This window comes from Mustela putorius, unplaced genomic scaffold, assembly GCF_011764305.1.
Source record: "Mustela putorius furo isolate JIRA1106 unplaced genomic scaffold, ASM1176430v1.1 tig00003957_pilon_pilon_pilon, whole genome shotgun sequence".
NCBI classification, from domain to species: domain Eukaryota; kingdom Metazoa; phylum Chordata; class Mammalia; order Carnivora; family Mustelidae; genus Mustela; species Mustela putorius.
In genome coordinates, this window is record NW_025422101.1 from 690,936 (window position 1) to 710,676 (window position 19,741).

The following is a 19,741-nucleotide window of genomic DNA, read 5'->3' on the forward strand; positions in this document are numbered from 1 at the left end:
CCACATGGGCCATGGACGAATCTTGCTCTCTGTGGACTTGTCCCGATCCCAATTGTTTTTCGTCAATCTGTGGGATGGGAGGACTCCTTTCAGGTTTTTTTCATCAGGTGTCCCACCAAAGAGGAATTCCAAAGCAGAGCCCTGTGGAAGACAGAAGGGACAACCCGAACTATGGTTAAAAATTGGGGCCTAGGGGCATGGCAAGCCCAATATGCTGTCTCTCCATCCAGCCACTGAGAGGCCTTACCTGAGGACTGGGCTCAGGCTGAGGGGTCACAATGTGTGTTTGTAACCAATGTGGCCCGCAAGCATGGGCGGGGCCTCATGGGCCACACTGGTTTCACCTACACTGAACCTTGGACAACATGCCAACCACAAGGTTTCTTGCCATGGTGAAAGAGTTCTTATTTCTGCATCATTTTCAAACCCGGGCCGTGATTGGAGATAAGGTCTAGGTACTGAAGCCTGAAAACCGAGGTTGAGAAGAGATGACGAGCTAAGGCCATGAGGGGTCCGATGTGCTTAGTGTGCGGCCAGCTGACTGGGTGGGGCCTGGAGGTCCAGGATCAGGCTGTGTCAGAAAGGGCATTTGTGCTCAGGACAGCCTATATATTTGGGGTACAGCCGAATGGCGTGCAGGTTGATCCTCATTTGGGGTTTCAGGGTAGCCCCGGAGGGCAATGTTTTTCTTCTGGAGGGCAGGCAGAGTGCTGCATTGTAGTTCTGGAATCCCAAACCTGAGGGCTTGTGGGCCAGTAGTCTCGAACGGAAGTCTGAGAACCCAAGCTAGGCCTAGGTTTCTGGGTGAGGATATGGCAGGCACAATCTACAGAACTGAATCGAGATCTCGTGTATCTGTAGTCAGGGCGAGGATCAGACGATCGCTCATGTTGTACATTCTGTCCCTGATGGTCCCATCTTGAAGGGGTGTGGATCTCGAGGCCATGGGGTTTTTCCCACGATGGGAGTTGTGAGAAGCTCCCAACTGCAAAGATTCTTCAGCAGGACAATTGAGACCTGTTGGTTGGCTCCAGGACAACGATTCCGAGCAGGGATCTAAGGATGGATGTCTCGGTAGCCCACCTCGCATTCCAATTGTCTCCAAGCAACAAGACAGGTTAGATCTGCTGGATCTGGGGGAGCAACCGAGGAGGCTGAGTTGAAATGGACTCTCCCGTGGATGTGTCCTAATATGATTTTGTGTCTATGGAGACCTTGGAATGAAGCGGTGGCCCTGGGGCCCAGAAGGGTTCTCCTAAAGGGAGGCTTCCACAAAGCTCCATCGTGTAAGTTTCCCATGTGTAGATGAGATTTGTTCTGATGGGTGAGTCAAGAACTGCCATATGCTGTTATTGAAATCCAGGCCTCTGAGGAGAGATGCCTGGAAACAAAAGCAATGGATCCGATATGTGCCTAGGGGCCTGTTCATTCCTTTTTACCTCAGGGGACATCAGTCTACGGGTCTCAGTGCAGGTAGGTGCTCAGATGGGCCCAGATTGCCCCTGTTTGTCCTGGGAAGACACAAATATTGGGATGGCCTCAGGGACTTTGGAGGTTTGTCCTTAGTAGGGTTGTGGCCATTGGAATGGGCACATACAATTCCCTTGGAGAGGGCAAGCACAGTCGTCAGGTTTGGCTCCAGGGGCCTGAGCCTGTAGGGTGTGTAGGCCAGGGCTGTTTGGACAGTTGTCTGAAAACACAAACCGGGCTTATGTTTCGGGTCATAGGTATGGCAGGACTGATCTACAGACATGAGGAGAACTCTTTGGGATATGAAAAAAGGGCGAGTGTGAGGTTCTTGCTCAAGTTTTTGTCTCCGGATATCGTGTCCCTCATGGTCGTGACATTTCCTGGTGACCTTATGGGAATTGGACGAGTCATACTCTCTGCGGGTTTGGCCCCGTCCAAAGAGTTTGGGGTCATTCTGTGGGATATAAGATGTCACTTATTCTGTTGTTGTTGATTTTTTTTTATTTTGTTTTTCAACCTCAGGTGTCCCACCAAATTAGGGATTCTAGAATAGAGCTCTGGGGAGGGGCGACTGGACAACCAGAAATCTGGTTAAAAATTGGGGCCTAGGGGCATGACAAGCCCAATATGCTGTCTCTCCATCCAGCCACTGAGAGGCCTTACCTGAGGACTGAGCTCAGGCTGAGGGGTCACAATGTGTGTTTGTAACCAATGTGGCCCACAAGCATGGGCGGGGCCTCATGGGCCACACTGGTTTCACCTACACTGAACCTTGGACAACATGCCAACCACAAGGTTTCTTGCCATGGGGAAAGAGTTCTTATTTCTGCATCATTTTCAAACCCGGGCCGTGATTGGAGATAAGGTCTAGGTACTGAAGCCTGAAAACCGAGGTTGAGAAGAGATGACGAGCTAAGGCCATGAGGGGTCCGATGTGCTCAGTGTGCGGCCAGCTGACTGGGTGGGGCCAGGAGGTCCAGGATCAGGCTGTGTCAGAAAGGGCATTTGTGCTCAGGACAGCCTATATATTTGGGGTACAGCCGAATGGCGTGCAGGTTGATCCTCATTTGGGGTTTCTGGGTAGCCCCGGAGGGCAATGTTTTTCTTCTGGAGGGCAGGCAGAGTGCTGCATTGTAGTTCTGGAATCCCAAACTGGAGGGCTTGTGGGCCAGTAGTCTCGAACGGAAATCTGAGAACCCAAGCTAGGCCTAGGTTTCTGGGTGAGGATATGGCAGGCACAATCTACAGACCAGAATCGAGATCTCGTGCATCTGAAGTCAGGGCGAGGATCAGACGATCGCTCAGGTTGTACATTCTGTCCCTGATGGCCCCATCTTGAAGGGGTGTGGATCACGAGGCCATGGGGGTTTTCCCACGATGGGAGTTGTGAGAAGCTCCCAACTGCAAAGATTCTTCAGCAGGACAATTGAGACCTGTTGGTTGGCTCCAGGACAACGATTCCGAGCAGGGATCTAAGGATGGATGTCTCGGTAGCCCACCTCGCATTCCAATTGTCTCCAAGCAACAAGACAGGTTAGATCTGCTGGATCTAGGGGAGCAACCGAGGAGGCTGAGTTGAAATGGACTCTCCCGTGGATGTGTCCTAATATGATTTTGTGTTTGGAGACCTTGGAATGAAGCGGTGGCACTGGGGCCCTGAAGGGTTCTCCTAAATAGAGGCTTTCACACAGCTCCATCGTGCAAGTTTCCCATGTGTAGATGAGATTTGTTCTGATGGGTGAGTCAAGAACTGCCATATGCTGTTATTGAAATCCAGGCCTCTGAGGAGAGATGCCTGGAAGCCAAACCAATGGATCCGATAGGAGCCTAGGGGCCTGTTCGTTCCTTTTTACATCTGGGGACATCAGTCTAAGGGTCTGAGTGCAGGTAGGTGCTCAGAAGGGCCCCGATTGCCCCTGTTTGTCCTGGGAAGACACAAATATTGGGATGGCCTCAGGGACTTTGGACGTTTATCCTCTTAGTAGGGTTGTGGCCATTGGAATGGGCACATACAATTCCCTGGGGGAGGGCAAGCACAGTCGTCAGGTTTGGCTCCAGGGGCCTGAGCCTGTAGGGTGTGTAGGCCAGGGCTGTTTGGACAGTTGTCTGAAAACACAAACTCGGCTTATGTTTCGGGTCATAGGTATGGCAGGACTGATCTACAGACCATGACTAGAACACTTCGGGATATAAAAAAAGGGCGAGTGTGAGGCTCTTGCTCAAGTTTTTGTCTCTGGATATCGTGTCACTCATGGTCGTGAAATTTCCGGGTGACTTCATGGGAAATGGACGAGTCTTACTCTCTGGGGGTTTGGCCCCGTCCAAAGAGTTTGGGGTTATTCTGTGGGATGGAAGATGTCCGTTGTTCTGTTGTTGTTGATTTGTTTTTTTTTGTTTTTCAACCTCAGGTGTCCCACCAAATAAGGGATTGCAGAGTAGAGTCCTTGGAGGAGGCGACTGGACAACCAGAAATCTGGTTAAAAATTGGGGCCTAGGGACATGTCTAGCCCATTATGACATCTAATGGTTCAGCCACTGATAGGACGTACTAGAGGACAAGACTCACGCTGAGGGTCACAATGCGTGTTTATGCACCGTCACACTCAAGAATGGGCGGGGCCTCAGGGTGAATGCTGGTTTCTCCTACACTGAACGTTGGACAACATGCCAAACACAAGGTTTCTTAATATGGGTAAGGAAGATTTCTGATTTCTACATCACAGTCACCCGTGGGAAGTGATTGGAGATAAGATCTAGGTTCTGAAGCCTGAAACCTGAGGTAGGGAAGAGATAATGACCTAAGGCCATGGCGGGTCTAATGGGATCAGTGTGCGGTCAGCTGTCTGGGTGTTGGTCACGAGGTCCGGGCTCATGTTGTCAGACAATGCATTAGTGCCCAGGTTAGACTATATATTTTGGGTGCATTCCAGTGCCGTGTAGGTTCTGATCTGAAGAACTCTTCAGGATATGAAGAATGAGCGAGTCTGAGGCGCGTGCTCAGGCTTTTGTCTCTGGATTTTGTATCAGCGATGGCCGTGGAATGTTGGGGAGGCCACATGGGCCATGGACGAATCTTGCTCTCTGTGGACTTGTCCCGATCCCAATTGTTTTTCGTCAATCTGTGGGATGGGAGGACTCCTTTCAGGTTTGTTTCGTCAGGTGTCCCACCAAAGAGGAATTCCAAAGCAGAGCCCTGTGGAAGACAGAAGGGACAACCCGAACTATGGTTAAAAATTGGGGCTTAGGGGCATGGCAAGCCCAATATGCTGTCTCTCCATCCAGCCACTGAGAGGCCTTACCTGAGGACTGGGCTCAGGCTGAGGGGTCACAATGTGTGTTTGTAACCAATGTTGCCCACAAGCATGGGCGGGGCCTCATGGGCCACACTGGTTTCACCTACACTGAACCTTGGACAACATGCCAACCACAAGGTTTCTTGCCATGGTGAAAGAGTTCTTATTTCTGCATCATTTTCAAACCCGGGCCGTGATTGGAGATAAGGTCTAGGTACTGAAGCCTGAAAACCGAGGTTGAGAAGAGATGACGAGCTAAGGCCATGAGGGGTCCGATGTGCTCAGTGTGCGGCCAGCTGACTGGGTGGGGCCAGGAGGTCCAGGATCAGGCTGTGTCAGAAAGGGCATTTGTGCTCAGGACAGCCTATATATTTGGGGTACAGCCGAATGGCGTGCAGGTTGATCCTCATTTGGGGTTTCTGGGTAGCCCCGGAGGGCAATGTTTTTCTTCTGGAGGGCAGGCAGAGTGCTGCATTGTAGTTCTGGAATCCCAAACTGGAGGGCTTGTGGGCCAGTAGTCTCGAACGGAAGTCTGAGAACCCAAGCTAGGCCTAGGTTTCTGGGTGAGGATATGGCAGGCACAATCTACAGACCAGAATCGAGATCTCGTGCATCTGAAGTCAGGGCGAGGATCAGACGATCGCTCAGGTTGTACATTCTGTCCCTGATGGCCCCATCTTGAAGGGGTGTGGATCACGAGGCCATGGGGGTTTTCCCACGATGGGAGTTGTGAGAAGCTCCCAACTGTAAAGATTCTTCAGCAGGACAATTGAGACCTGTTGGTTGTCTCCAGGACAACGATTCCGAGCAGGGATCTAAGGATGGATGTCTCGGTAGCCCACCTCGCATTCCAATTGTCTCCAAGCAACAAGACAGGTTAGATCTGCTGGATCTGGGGGAGCAACCGAGGAGGCTGAGTTGAAATGGACTCTCCCGTGGATGTGTCCAAATATGATTTTGTGTCTATGGAGACCTTGGAATGAAGAGGTGGCACTGGGGCCCTGAAGGGTTCTCCTAAAGAGAGCCTTTCACACAGCTCCATCGTGCAAGTTTCCCATGTGTAGATGAGATTTTTTCTGATGGTGAGTCAAGAAACAGCCATATGCTGTTATTGAAATCCAGGCCTCTGAGGAGAGATGCCTCGAAACCAAAGCAATGGATCCGATAGGTGCCTAGGGGCCTATTCAGTCCTTATTACCTCTGGGGATATTAGTCTCCGGGTCTGAGTGTAGGTAGGTGCTCAGATGGGCTCAGATTGCCCCTGTTTGTCCTGGGAAGCCACCACTATTGGAATGGCCTCAGGAATTTTGGAGGTTTATCCTCTTAGTGGGGTTGTGGCCATTGGAATGGGCACATACAATTCCCTTGGGGAGGGCAAGCACAGTCTTCAGGTTTGGCCTCAGGGCCTGAGTCTGCAGGGTGTGTAGGCCAGAGCTGTTAGGACAGTTGTCTGAAAACACAAACTCGGCTTATGTTTCATGTCATAGGTATGGCAGGACTGATCTACAGACCATGAGGAGGACAGTTTGGGATATGAAAAATGGTCGAGTGTGAGGCTCTTGCTCACCTTTTTGTCTCTAGATATTGTGTCACTCATTGTCGGGAAATTTCCGGGTGACTTCATTGGAAATGGAGGAGTCTTACTCTCTGGGGGTATGGCACCGTCCAAGGAGTTTGGGGTCACTCTGTGGGATGGAAGAAGTCCGTTTATTTTGTTGTTGTTGATTTGTTTTGTTTTGTTTTTCAACCTCAGGTGTCCCACCAAATGAGGGTTTCCAGAGTAGAGCCCTGGGAGTTGTGACTGGACAACCAGAAATCTGGTTGAAAATTGGGGCCTAGGGACATGTCAAGCCCATTATGACATCTAATGGTCCAGCCACTGAGAGGACGTACTAGAGGACAGGACTCACGCTGAGGGTCACAATGCGTGTTTATGCCCTCCTCGCACTCAAGAATGGGCGGGGCCTTAGGGTGAATGCTGGTTTCTCCTACACTGAACGTTGGACAACATGCCAACCACAAGGTTTCTTGCCATGGGTAAGGAAGATTTCTGATTTCTGCATCACAGTCACCCCTGGGCAGTGATTGGAGATAAGGTCTAGGTTCTGAAGCCTGAAAACTGGGGTAGGGAAGTAAGGCCATTGCGGGTCTGATGTGCTCAGTGTGCGGTCAGCTGTCTGGGTGTTACTCAGGAGGTCCCTGCTCAGGTTGTGTCAGACAGTGCATTACTGCCCAGGTTAGACTATATAATTTGGGTGCATTAGAGTGCCGTGTAGGTTTATTCTCATTTAATGTGCCCGGGCAGCTCATTAGGCAATATTTTTTTTCTAGAGGGCCGGCAGAGTGCTGCAATGATGGTCCGGAATTGCCAAACTTGTAGGCTTCGGGGCCAGGAGTGTGAGGATGGAAGTCTGAGAACACAAGCTAGACTTGGGTTTCAGGGCGAGGGCAAGGCATGTACCCCCTGAATATTTGAAGCAATATCTCATGCTTCTGAAGTCAGAGCAAGGATCAGACGTTGGCTCAGCTTGGATTTTCTGTTCATGACGGCCCCTTCATGAAGGGAGTCGAATCTCGAGGCCGTGGAGGTTTTCCCACGTTGGGAGTGGTGGGATGCCCCCTCCAAGGATTCCTTCTGCGGGACAATTGAGACCTGTTGGACAGCTCCAGGACATCCCATATGGATGAGTCCAGACCAACGTTCGAGGTTGGATGCCTGGGAAGCCCCGCTTCTCATTCCAATTGTCTCCTAGCGACAAGACAGTTTAGATCTGATGGCTCTGCGGGAGCATCCGGGGTGGCTGAGTTGAAATGGACTTTCCTGAGGATGGGTCTAATGTGTGTTTGTGTCCATGAGGGCCTTGGAATGGGGCGGTGGCACCGGGACCCTGAAGTATTCTCATCAGCTTTTGACATAGCTCCCATGCACAAGTTTCCTTGTGGAGACGAGTTTGGTTCTGATGGGTGCCTCAGGAAAACCCTAATGCTGGTATTGGAATCCAAGGTTTTGAAGAGACATGCCTGTAAAGCAAAGCAATGGATCCGATTTTGGCCTAGGGTCCTGTCTGGTTCAATCTTCTTCTCTGGGGACATCCATCTAGGGTATGAGTGGAGTTAGATGCTCAGCTGGTGTCAGACTGACCTTTTTTGTCCCGGGCGATCTATACTATTGGGATGGCCTCAGGAACTTTGGAGGGTTCTCCAAATTTGTACAATTTTGGACAAGGGAATGGGCAGAATTCCCATGGATTGGGTAGGCACAGTCCTAATGTGTGGCTCCAGGGTCCCCAGCCTGGAGGGTGTGTGGCCCAGGACTTTGAGGAAAGAAGTCTGAAAACACAAACTCAGCTTATGTTTGGGGACGTAGGTATGGCAGGCCCGATCTACAAACCATGAGAAGACATCTTCAGGAGATGAAGAAAGTGCGAGTCTGAGGTGCTTGCTCAGACTTTTGTCTCTGGATTTTGTTTCAGCGATGGCCATGGAATGTCGAAGAGGCCTCATGGGCCATGGACGAATCTTGCTCTCTGTGGATTTGGCCCGATCCCTATTGTTTTTCATCAATATGTTGGATGGAGGACTCCTTTCAGGGTTGTTACATCAGGTGTCCCACCAAAAGAGGAATTCCAAAGCAGAGCCCTGGGGAAGAATGATGGGACAACCGGAACTATGGTTAAAAATTGGGGCCTATGGGCATGGCAAGCCCAATATGCTGTCTCTTCATCCCGCCATTGAGAGGCCTTACCTGAGGACTGGTCTAAGGCTGTGGGTCACAATGTGAGTATGCCACCTATGTGGCCCACGAGCAATGGCGGGTCCTCATCGGACAAACAGGTTTCCACTATACTGAACATTGTACAACAAGCCTACCACAAGGTTCTTGCCATTGGGAAGGAGTTCTGATTTCTGCATCATTTTCAAACCTGGGCAGTGATTGGAGATAAGGTCTCGGTTCTGAAGCCTGAAAACCGAGGTTGGGAAGAGATAACAACCTAAGGCAATGGCTGGTCCTATGTGCTCAGTGAGCGGCAAGCTGTCTGGGTGGGGCCAGGAGGTCCAGGCTCAGGCTCTGTCAGAAAGGGCATTATTGCCCAGGTCAGCCTAAATATTTTGGGTACAGCCAATTGGCGTGCAGGTTGATCTTCATTTGGGGTTTCTGGGTAGCCCCAGAGGGTAATGTTTTTCTTCTGGAGGGCAAGCAGAGTGCTGCATTGTAATTCTGGATTGCCAAACTGGAGGGCTTGTGGACCAGTAGTCTGAGGACGGAAGTCTGAGGACACAAGCTAGGCTTAGGTTTCTGTGTGAGGACATGGCAGGCACAATATACAGACCTGAATCGATATCTCGTGCATCTGAAGTCAGGGTGAGGATCAGACTATTTCTCACGTTGGACCTTATGTCCCTGATGGCCCCTTCATGAAGGGGGGGTATCACGAGGCCATGGGGGTTTCCCACGATGGGAGTTGTGAGAAGCTCCCTACTGCAAAGATTCTTCTGTAGGAAAATTGAGACCTGTTGGTGGCTCCAGGCCAATGATTCTGAGCAGGGTTCTAAGGATGGATGGCGGGGTAGCCCACCTTGCATTCCAATTGTCTCCTAGCAACAAGACAAGTTAGATCTTGCGGAGCAATCGAATATGCTTAGTTGAATTGGACTCTCCCTTGCATGTGTCCTAATATGATTTTGTGTCTATGGAGACCTTGGAATGATGCGGTGGCACTGGGGCCCTGAAGGGTTCTCCTAAAAAGAGGCTTTGACACACCTCCGACGTGCAAGTTTCCCATGTGTAGATGAGTTTTCTTCTGATGGGTGAGTCAAGAAACAGCCATATGCTGGTACTGAAATCCAGGCCTCTGAGGAAGATGCCTGGAAACCAAAGCAATGGATCCGATTAGGGCCTAGGGGCCTGTTCATTCCTTTTTACCTCTGGGGATATCAGTTTACGAGTCTGAGTGCAGGTAGGTTCTCAGATGGGCTCAGATTGCTCCTGTTTGTCCTGGGAAGCCACCACTATTGGGATGGCCTCAGGGACTTTGGAGGTTTATTCTATTAGTAGGGTTGTGGCCATTGGAATGGGCACACAGAATTCCCTTGGAGAGGGCAAGTACAGTCCTCAGGTTGGCTCCAGGGCCCAGAGCCTGTAGTGTGTGTAGGCCTGGGCTGTATGGACAGTTGTCTGAAAACACAAAATCGGATTATGTTTCGGGTCATAGGTATGGCAGGACTGATCTACAGACCATGAGGAGAACTCTTAGGGATATGAAAAAAAGGGCGAGTGTGAGGCTCTTGCTCAAGTTTTTATCTCTGGATATCGTGCCATTCATGGTCATGAAATATCCGGGTGACGTCATGGGAAATGGACGAGTCTTACTCTCTGGGGGTTTGGCCCCGTTCAAAGAGTTTGGGGTCATTCTGTGGGATGGAAGAAGTCAGTTTTTTTTTTTTTGTTGTTGTTGTTTTGTTTTGTTTTTCAAACTCCACCAAATGAGGGATTCCAGAGTAGAGCCCTGGGGAGGGGCGACTGGACAACCAAAATCTGGTTTAAATTTGGGGCCTAGGGACATGTCAAGCCATTATTGTATCTAATCGTCTAGCCACTGAGAGGACGTACTAGAGGACAGGACTCACGCTGAGGGTCACAATGCGTGTTCATGCCCTCGTCGCACTCAAGAATGGGCGGGGCCTCAGGGTGAATGCTGGTTTCCCCTACACTGAACGTAGGACAACATGCCAACCATAAGGTTTCTTGCCATGGGTATGGAAGAGTTCTGATTTCTGCATCACAGTCACCCCTGGGCAGTGATTGGAGATAAGGTCTAGGTTCTGAAGCCTGAAAACTGAGGTAGGGAAGAGATGATGACCTAAGGCCACGGCGGGTCTTATGGGCTCAGTGTGCGGTCAGCTGTCTGGGTGTTGCTCAGGAGTTCCCGGCTCAGTGTGTGTCAGACAGTGCATTACTGCCCAGGTTTGACTATATAATTTGGGTACATTCGAGTTCCGTGTAGGTTTATTCACATTTAATATGCCCGGGCAGCTCATTAGGCAATATTTTGTTTCTCGAGGGCAGGCAGAGTGCTGCAATGTTGGTTCGGAATTGCCAAACTTGTGGGATTCGGGGCCAGGAGTGTGAGGACGGAAGTCTGAGAACACAAGCTAGACTTGGGATTCAGGGCGAGGGCACGGCATGTATCTCCTGAAGATCTGAAGCAATATGTCTGCATCTGAAGTCAGAGCGAGGATCAGACGTTGGCTCAGCTTGGATTTTCTGTTCATGATGGCCCATTCATGAAGGGAGCCGAATCTCGAGGCCGTGGAGGTTTTCCCACGTTTGGAGTGGTGGGATGCCCCCTCCTAGGATTCCTTCTGCGGGACAATTGAGACTTGTTGGAAAGCCCCAGGACATCCCATATGGATGAGTCCAGACCAACGTTCGAGGATGGATGCCTGGGAAGCCCCGCCTCTCATTCCAATTGTCTCCTAGCGACAAGGCAGTTTAGATCTGATGGATCTGCAGGAGCAACCGGGGTGGCTGAGTTGAAATGGACTTTCCTGAGGATGGGTCTAATGTGTGTTTGTGTCCATGAGGGCCTTGGAATGGGGCGGTGGCACCGGGACCCTGAAATATTCTCCTCAGCTTTTGACATAGCTCCCATGCACAAGTTTCCTTGTGGAGACGAGGTTTGTTCTGATGCGTGCCTCAGGAAAACCCCAATGCTGGTATTGGAATCCAGGGTTTTGAGGAGACATGCCTGTAAAACAAAGCAATGGATCCGATTTTGGCCTAGGGTCCTGTCTGGTTCAATCTTCTTCTCTGAGGACACCCATCTAGGGTATGAGTGGAGGTAGATGCTCAGCTGGTGACAGACTGACCTTTTTTGTCCCGGGCGACCTATACTATTTGGATGGCCTCAGAGACTTTGAGGGTTCTCCTAATTTGTACGATTTTGGACAATGGAATGGGCAGAATTCCCATGATTTGGGTAGGCACAGACCTAATGTGTGGCTCCAGGGTCCCCAGCCTGGATGGTGTGTGGCCCAGGACTTTGAGAACAGAAGTCTGAAAACACAAACTCAGCTTATGTTTGGGGACGAAGGTATGGCAGGCCTGATCTACAAACCATGAGAAGACATCTTCAGGATATGAAGATAGTGCGAGTCTGAGGCGCTTGCTCCGGCTTTTGTCTCTGGATTTTGTTTCAGCAATTGCCGTGGAATGTCGAGGAGGCCTCATGGGCCATGGACGAATCTTGCTTCTGTGGATTTGGCACAATCCCAATTGTTTTTCGTCAATCTGTTGGATGGAGTACTCCTTTCAGGATTGTTACTTCAGGTGTCCCACCAAAAGAGGAGTTCCAAAGCAGAGCCCTGGGGAAGAGTGAAGGGACAACCCAAACTATGGTTAAAAATTGGGGCCTAGGGGCATGGCAAGCCCAATATGCTGTCTCTCCATCCAGCCACTGTGAGGCCTTACCTGAGGACTGGGCTCAGGCTGAGGGTCACAATGTGTGTTTGCCACCTATGTTGCCCGCGAGCAATGGCGGGGCCTCATTGGACACACTGGTATCCACTACACTGAACATTATACAACAAGGCTACCACAAGTTTTCTTGCCATCGGGAAAGAGTTTTGATTTCTGCATCATTTTCAAACCTGGGCAGTGATTGGAGATAAGGTCTAGGTTCTAAATCCTGAAAACCGGGGCTAGGAAGAGATAAGGACCTAAGGCAATGGCTGGTCCGATGTGCTCAGTGAGCGGCCAGCTGTATGGGTGGGGCCAGGAGGTCCAGGCTCAGCCTCTGTCAGAAAGGGCACTATTGCCCAAGTCAGCCTATATATTTTGGGTACAGCCAAGTGGCGTGCAGGTTGATCTTCATTTGGGGTTTCTGGGTAGCCCCAGAAAGCAATGTTTTTCTTCTGGAGGGCAAGCAGAGTGCTGCATTATTATACTGGATTGCCAAACTGGAGGGCTTGTGGGCCATTAGTCTGAGGATGGAAGTCTGAGGACACAAGCTAGGCTTAGGTTTCTGGGTGAGGACATGGTAGGCACAATCTACAGATCTGAACCGAGATCTCGTGCATCTGAAGTCAGGGTGAGGATCAGACGATCGCTCAGGTTGGACCTTATGTCCCTGAGGGCCACTTCATGAAGGGAGGGGGATCACAAGGCCATGGCTGTTTTCTCAATGGGAGTTGTGAGAAGCTCCCAACTGCAAAGATTCTTCTGCAGGACAATTGAGACCTGTTGGTTGGCTCAAGGCTAACGATTCCGAGCAGGGTTCTAAGGATGGATGGCTGGGTAGCCCACCTCGCATTCCAATTGTCTCCTAGCAACAAGACAAGTTAGATCTGCTGGATCTCGCCGAGCAACCGAATACGCTGAGTTGAAATAGACTCTCCTGTGAATGGGTCCTTATGTGTTTTTTTTGTGTCTATGATACCTTGGAATGACGCGGTGGCACTGGTGACATGAAGAGTTCTCCTAAACAGAGGCTTTGACATCACTCCCACGTGCAAGTTTCCCATGTGTAGATGAGATTTGTTCTGGTGGGTGAGTCAAGAAACAGCCATATGCTGGTACTGAAATCCAGGCCTCTGAGGAGTGATGCCTGGAAACCAAAGCAATGGATCCGATTAGGGCCTAGGGGCCTGTTCGTTCCTTTTTTTTACCTCTGGGCATATCAGTCTACAAGTCTGAGTGCCGGTAGGTGCTCAGATTGGCCCAGATTGCCCCTGTTTGTCCTGGGAAGCCACAAATATTGGGATGGCCTCAGGGAATTTGGAGGTTTATCCTATTAGTAGCACAGTGGCCATTGGAATGGGCACACAGAATTCCCTTGGAGAGGGCAAGTACAGTCCTCAGCTTGGCTTCAGGGGTCTAAGCCTGTAGGCTGTGTAGGCCAGGTCTGTTTGGCCAGTTGTCTGAAAACAGAAACTCGGCTTATGTTTCGGGTCATAGGTATGACAGGACTGATCTACAGACCCTGAGGAGAACTCTTCGGGATATGAAAAAAGGGCGAGTGTGAGGCTTTTGCTAAGTATTTATCTCTGGATATCATGCCATTCATGGTCATGAAATTTCTGGGTGACTTCATGGGAAATGGACGAGTCTTACTCCCTGGGGGTTTGGCCCAATCCAAAGAGTTTGGGGTCATTCTGTGGGACGGAAGAAGTCCGTTTTTTATTGTTGTTGTTTTGTTTTGTTTTGTTTTTCAAACTAGGGGTCCCAACGAATGAGGGATTTAAGAGTAGAGCCCTGGGGAGGAGCGATTGGACAACCAGAAATCTGGTTAAAATTGGGTACTAGGGACAGCTACATTTGGGTTTCAGTGCGAGGGCACGGCATGTATCCCCTGAAGATCTGAGGGATTATCTCATGCATCTGAAGTCAGAGCGAGGATCAGACGTTGGCTCAGCCTGGATTTTTTTCTGTTCATGACGGCCCCTTCATAAAGGGAGCCGAATCTCGAGGCCGTGGAGGTTACCCACGTTGGGAGTGGTGGGATGCCCCCTCCAAGGATTCCTTCTGCGGGACAATTGAGACCTGTTGGACAGCTCAAGGACATCCCATATGGATGAGTCCAGATCAACGTTCGAGGATGGATGCCTGGGAAGCCCGCCTCGCATTCCAAATGTCTCCAAGCGACAAGGCAGTTTAGATCTGATGGCTCTGTGGGAGCATCCGGGGTGGCTGAGTTGAAATGGACTTTCCTGAGGATGGGTCTAATGTGTGTTTTGTGTCCATGAGGGCCTTGGAATGGGGGCGGTGGCACCGGGACCCTGAAGTATTCTCCTAAGCTTTGACATAGCTCCCATGCGCAAGTTTCCTTGTGGAGATGAGGTTTGTTCTGATGGGTGCCTCAGGAAAACCCCAATGCTGGTATTGGAATCCAGGGTTTTGAGGAGACATGCCTGTAAACCAAAGCAATGGATCCGATTTTGGCCTAGGGTCCTGTCTGGTTCAGTCTTCTTCTCTGGGGACATCCTTCTAGGGTATGAGTGGAGTTAGATGCTCAGCTGGTGTCAGACTGACCTTTTTTGTCCCGGGCGACCTATACTATTGGGATGGCCTCAGGGACTTTGGAGGGTTCTCCTAATTTGTACGATTTTGGACAATGGAATGGGCAGAATTCCCATGGATTGGGTAGGCACAGTCCTAATGTGTGGCTCCAGGGTCACCAGCTGGAGGGTATGTGGCCCAGGACTTTGAGGAAAGAAGTATGAAAACACAAACTCAGCTTATGTTTGGGGACGTAGGTATGGCAGGCCCGATCTACAAACCATGAGAAGACATCTTCAGGATATGAAGATAGTGCGAGTCTGAGGCGCTTGCTTAGGCTTTTGTCTCTGGATTTTGTATCAGCGATGGCCGTGGAATGTCGAGGAGGCCTCATGGGCCATGGACGAATCTTGCTCTCTGTGGATTTGGCCCGATCCCAATTGTTTTTCGTCAATCTGTTGGATGGAGGACTCCTTTCAGTTTTTGTTACCTCAGGTGTCCCACCAAAAGAGGAATTCCAAAGCAGAGTCATGGGGAAGAGTGAAGGGACAACATGAACTATGGTTAAAAATTGGGGCCTAGGGGCATGGAAAGCCCAATATGCTGTCTCTTCATCCAGCCACTGAGAGGCCTTACCTGAGGACTGGGCTTAGGCTGAGGGTCACAATGTGTGTTTGCTACCTATCTGGACCGCAAGCACGGCGGGTCCTCAAAGGACACACTGGTTTCCACTACACTGAACGTTGGAGAACAAGCCAACCACAAGTTTTCCTGCCATCGGGAAGGAGTTCTGATTTCTGCATCATTTTCAAACCTGGGCAGTGATTGGAGATAAGTTCTAGGTTCTGAAGCCTGAAAACTGAGGTTGGGAAGGGATAACGACATAAGACCATGGGGGTTCTGAAGTTCTCAGTTTGTAGCCAGCTGTCTGGGTGGGCCCAGGAAGTCCAGGCTCAGGCTGTGTCAGAAAGGGCATTAATGCCCAGGTCATCCTATATATTTTGGGTATAGCCAAATGTCGAGCAGGTTGATCTTCACGTGGGGTTTCTAGGTAGCCCCAGAGGGCAATGTTTTTCTTCTGCAGGGCAGGTAGAGTGCTGCATTGTAGTTCTGGATTGCCAAACTGGAGGGCTTGTGAGCCAGTAGTCTGTGGACAGAAGTCTGAGGACACAAGCAATGCTTAGGTTTCTGGGTGAGGACATGGCAGGCACAATCTACAGACCTGAACCGAGATCTCGTCAGGGTGAGGATCAGACGATCGCTCAGGTTGGACCTTATGTCCCTGATGGCCCCTTTATGAAGGGGGGGGATCATGTGGCCATGGGGGTTCTCTCACGATGGGAGTTCTGAGAAGCTCCCAACTGCAAAGATTCTTCTGCAGGACAATTGAGACCTGTTGGTTGGCTCCAGGCCAACGATTCCGAGCAGGGTTTTAAGGATGGATGGCGGGGTAGGCCACCTCACATTCCAATTGTCTCCTAGCAACAAGACAACTTAGATCTGCTGGATCTCGGAGAGCAACCGAATACGCTCAGTTGAAATGGACTCTCCTGTGGATGGGTCCTAATGTGCTTTGTGTCTATGGAGACCCCTGTAATGGGGCAGTGGCACACAGGCCCTGAAGGATTCTCCTAACTGGAGGTTTTGAGACATCTTCAAAGGATAATTTTCCCATGTGGAGAAGAGATTTGTTCTGATTGCTGCCTCATGAAATCCCCATATGCTAATATTGGAAACCAGGCCTCTGAGGAGAGATACCTGTAACCGAAAGCAATGAATCTGATTCAGGCCTAGGGGCCTGTCTGATTCAATCTTCTTCTCTGGGGACATCCATCTACGCTGAGTAGAGGTAGATGCTCAGCTGGTTTCAGATGACCCTTGTTTGTCCTGGGCGGCCTACATTATTGGGATGTCCTTGGGGACTCTGGAGGTTTTTCCTAATTTGTACGATTGTGGACAATGGAATGGGCAGAATTCCCGTGGAATGGACAGGCACAGTCCTGATGTGAGGCTCCAGGGGCCCCAGCCTGAAGGGTCTGTGGGCCAGGAATGTGGGGACAGAAGTCTGAAAACACAAATTCGGCTTAGGTTTGGGAAGTAGGTATGGCAGGCCCGATCTACAGACCGTGAGGAGAACTCTTCGGGGTACGACAAAAGAGCGAGTGTGAGGCGCTGCTCAGAATTTTGTCTTTGGATTTGTTGTCAAATATGGCTGTGGAATCTCGGGGGGGCCTCATGGGCCATGGACGAGACTTCCTCTCTGTGAATTTGGTCCAATCCCAATTGATTTGGGTCAATCTGAAGGATGGGAGGAGTCCTTTTAGTTTTGTTACCTCAGGTGTCCCACCAAAAGAGGGATTCCAAAGCAGAGCTCTGGGGAGGGATGAATGGATAACGCGAACATTCCAATTGGGGTGAGGTCGAGAACCGAGCAGGTTGATCCTCATTTGGGGTTTATGGAGATCCCCATAGAGCAACGTTTTTCTTCTGGAGGGCCAGCATAGGGCTGCATTTTGGTTCCAGAATTCCAAGTCTTGAGGACATGTTTGCCAGGAGTGTGAGGAAGGAAGTCTGAAAACACAAGGGAGCACGAGGTTTGGGCCCACTGTGCAGAGGCTGAATCGAGATCTCCTGCATCTGAGGTCAGGGCGAGTATCAGATGTTGCCTCAAGCTGGAGTTTGTGTCCATGTCGGCCCCTTCCTGAAGGGGGGGGTGGGGGCATCATGAGGCCAGGGAGGTTTCCCTACGCTGGGAGTTGTGAGCTGCTCCAAACTTCAAAGTTTCCTTCTTCAGGACAGTCGAGTACTATTGGATGGTTCCAGGATGCCCCATACAGAAAGACTCGAGAGCAGGGGCCTAAGCATGGATGCCGAGAAACGCCAACTCACCTTCCCATTGCCTGGTTGAGACAAGGCACGCTCAATCTGCGGGCTCTTGGGTGAGCTACCCAGAAGGCTGAGTTTAAATGGACTTTCCTGAGGATGAGTCATAATGTGGGTTGGTGGCCATGGAGACCTTGGAATGTGTCAGTAGCTAAGGGACTCTGCAGGATTCTCCAACCCGAAGGGTTTGACACAACTCCAACAAGGAAGCTTTCCATGTGGAGATGAGAGGTGTTCTGTCTGGTGCCTCAGGATAGCCCCTTATACTGGTCTTAGAACCCAGGCCTCTGAGGAGTGATACCAGGACACCAAAGCCAGAGTTCATAATAGGGCCTAGGGGCATGTCGGGTTCAATCTTCTGTCTCTGCGTATATCAGTCTGTGTGTCTGCATGGAGGTAGTAGTTGCTCAGCTGGTGTCATAATGCCCCTGTTTGTCCAGTGCGGCTTGCGGTAGTGGGATGTCCTTGGGGACCTTGAGGTTTCTACTATTTTGTAGAGTTGTGGCCAATGCAACGGGCAGTTTCTTAGGAGAGACCAGGCAGAGTTCTGTGGTGTGGCTCCAGAGACCCCAGCCTGGAGGCGGTGTGGGCCACGGCTGTGCAGACAGACATCCAAAAACCCAAACTCAGCTCAGGTTTGGGGCCGAGGTTATGGCAGGCCTGATCTACAGTCCGTGAGGGGAGCTCCTCTGGATATGAAAGAAGGGTGAGAGGGAGGCAGTCGCTCAGTCTTTTGTCTCTGGATATTTTGTCCACAATGGCCGTTTAATGTAGGAGTTGCCTCATGGGTCGTAGAAGTCTCCCTCTCTGGTAGTTTGTCCAGCCCCCAAAAGTTTGGGGTCATTCTGTGTGAAGGGAAGAGTCCTGTTTTCTGCTTCATGTGTCCCCCCAGTAGAGGGATTCTGGAGCATAGCGGTGGGTACTGACAACTGGAATACTCGCTCTCTGGTTAAGCCTGGGGGCCTATGGATATGACAAGCCCCATATGCAGGAATTGGTCCAGCCACTGAGAGGCGTTACTTTAATACGGGACTCAGGCTACAGGTCACAATGCATGTCTGTGCTCTAGGCGGCCCCCTCAAGCACTGGCGTGGCCTTTCCGACAATGCAGGTTTTCCCACATTGAACGTTGGACAACATGCCAACCACAAGGTTTCTGGCCATGGGGAAGGAGGAATTCTAATTTCTGCATCACGTTCACCCCTGGGCAGTGATTGGAGATAAGGTCTAGGTTCTGAAGCCTGAAAACCGAGGTTGGGAATAATGACAAACTACAGCCATAGCGGGTCCCTTGTGTCCAGGTTGGAGCTAGCTGTCTAGGTGTCGTTTGGGATGTCTTGTCTCAGGCTGTGCCAGACAGGGCATTAGTATTCATGGTAGGCTGTATAATTGCTTTACAGTCGGGTGGCATGCATTAGATAATCATTTGGGGTTTCTTATTAGCAGCATAGGGCAAAGTTTTTCTTCTGGATGGCAGGCAGAGTGCTGCATTGTGGCTTCAGGATTCCCAAACTGGAGGGCTTGTGGGCCAGGAGAGTGAGGACGGAAGTCTGAGAACACAAGCTAGGCTTAGGTTTCGGGGAATGGGCATGGCAGGCACACTCTGCAGAGCTGAATTGAGATCTCATGTGTCTGAAGTCAGGTCGAGGATCAGAATTTGGCTCAGGTTGGAGTTTCTGTCCATGTTGGCCCCTTCATGAAGGGGGGGGGCATTATGAGGCCATGGGGGTTTTCCCACTATTAGAGTTTTGAGATGCTCCAAACCGCAAGGATTCCTTCTGTGGGACAATTAAGATTTGTTGGATGGCTCCAGGACGTCTCATAAGGTTTTTTTCCAGAACAGGGTTCTAAGTATGGATGCCTGGGCAGACAGCCTCAATTCCAATTGTCTCCTAGCAACAAGAAACGTTTGATCTGCTGGCTTGGGGTAGCATCAGAGGGGGCTGAGTTGGAATGGACTTTCATGAGGATGGTCTTAAATGAGTGGAAATGGATGGTCTTAATGTTGGTTTGAGTCCATTGAGACCTTGGTATGGGGCAGTGGCACCAGGGCCCTGAAGGATTCTCCTAACCAGAGGTTATAACAAAGCTGCAATGA